The sequence below is a fragment of the Arachis ipaensis genome, chromosome B08 (assembly GCF_000816755.2).
Source record: "Arachis ipaensis cultivar K30076 chromosome B08, Araip1.1, whole genome shotgun sequence".
In the NCBI taxonomy this organism is placed as follows: Eukaryota; Viridiplantae; Streptophyta; class Magnoliopsida; order Fabales; family Fabaceae; genus Arachis; species Arachis ipaensis.
The window spans coordinates 105,426,531-105,428,678 of record NC_029792.2 but is presented as its reverse complement, the minus strand read 5'-3'; positions in this window follow the sequence as shown (position 1 = coordinate 105,428,678).

The window sequence follows — 2,148 nt, the reverse complement described above, 5'->3', positions numbered from 1 at the left end:
CTTAGCCGCCTTATGTTTTTCCCAATTATCTGCATTGCGGCATAAAGACCACTCTTCAAAGTACTCCCTTTTTATCTTTATCTTTTCTTGTACACTCGCATTCCACCACCAGGACTCCTTGTCTCTTGGTCCTATCCCTTTAGATTCACCAAAACTTTCTTTTGTTGTTCTTCTAATAACTTCTGCCATCTCCCTCCACATCTCTTCCGCACTTCCATTCCCATCCCACTTTACCTCTTCTCCTACCCGTCTTAGGAAGCTTCTTTATTCCTCACATTTCATCCGCCACCACCTCGTCCTTAGGTTCTTCGTATGATGTCTTTTCCTCAACTTTTACTCAACGTGAAAATCTATGACGAACGTCCTATGTTGTGTTGTTAAACTCTCTCCCGGGATAATTTTACAATTAATGCAAAATTTTCGGTCGACTCTCCTCAACAAGAAGAAGTCGATTTGAGAGCTTGTCATGCGACTCTTGTAGGTTATAAGATGTTCGTCTCTCTTTTCAAAACATGTATTTGCGATGAGAAGGTCAAAGGTTGAGAAAAAAATCTAAAATAGTTTTATCCTTGAAATTGATTACCCTGAAACCATGGCCTCCGTGAATACTTTCAGTCACTTCTCTTTCAACCATGTACTTGAACAAATATTTGATAGTATTTGACTTGTTGTAATACTCTACGTTAACATGCATTTGATAAGACATTAGTAGATATGCGTTGTAAGAAAGTACATTTCTATTATCCATAAAGAATCCCTTCCTTTCAGTAACTACTCTTGTGTCTTATCTTCTATATGATGGGTATCCACTATCATTAATAATTGTGGTGTTATTGAATATTTTAGGATAATATTTGGTGTAGTACCCATCTTTTATGCAGGGAGATTTTGAGCAAATGGTCCATGAATCATATATGTAGACACATCTCTAAACAATTTTGGGTATCGAACAGGATCGGACAATCCTAACAATATTAATCGGTCAATTTAAGTTGTGTTTGTTATCTTGTGGTCTCCACTCAACCACAAAAGAATATGAATATGTGGTGGACTTCTCTTTTAGAATTCTACCATGTACATCATTACAATAAAAAGATAAAAAAAGTAATATGTTATAAATAAACTATCTATTTTATATATATGCTTTGATAAATATATAACAGTGCAAATAATTTAACGAAGATTTTTTAAAAAATAAGGTTAAATAATGAGCAACACCTGCATCTAGCACTTCGAATGGAATCCCTTGCTTAAGATCTGAGATTATCATGTCAAGCTTAATTTTGAACACTCTACATAATATATCTGGTCGGTCTTCAACCTTTAAGTTCTTTGGATTATTAACTCTACCAATCTCTTGCCAACTCGAGTTACATGTCATTGTCATGAAAAGATATGGATATCCATATATTTCTTACAATTTGCTAGAGTATCTTGAGAATTGTTACACATGTATCTCACGCTACCTGGAAAGACGCGAATAGCTAGAATGACACATTTATTTACTTTGGAAGCACAGATTTCACTCCTAACAACTACATCTTATCATTAAATTTATTAATTAATATTTTTATTTTACGCTCCTTTTAGAATAATGACATGATAAAAATTGAAATTTAATATTGTTTTAAAATATAAAACTCTTTTAATCTAATAAGAAAATAGAAATTAGAAATAATTGTTTTAGTTTCATCATAAATTGTATCTATCCTATTATTTGTCAATAAAAATTAAAAAATTAATTACAATTTAAAAATTAATAACCTTATAAATTATGTAAATATCTAAAATTAACAACTTAAGCAAGTGTATTAAAAATTTAAAAACTAACAACCTAAGCAAATAACTTAAATTTTAAAAAATAACAATCTAAGCAAAACAACTTAAGCAAATAACTTAAAATTTAAGAGATAACCATCTAAGGAAATAACTTATAATTTATAAATAAAGTATTAAAAATTTTTAATAACGACACCTAAGCAAATAATTTCCAAGCATTAGCATCACATCAGCAAAAAATTCTCCATTTTTTTTGAACTACTAAATTAGTTCAATTTTTTAGAAATGATAGAAAAAAATTAAATTATAAAAAAATATATATTAATTTTTTTAAAATAGTATAAGTAACATCACATTTAAAAAAAATAA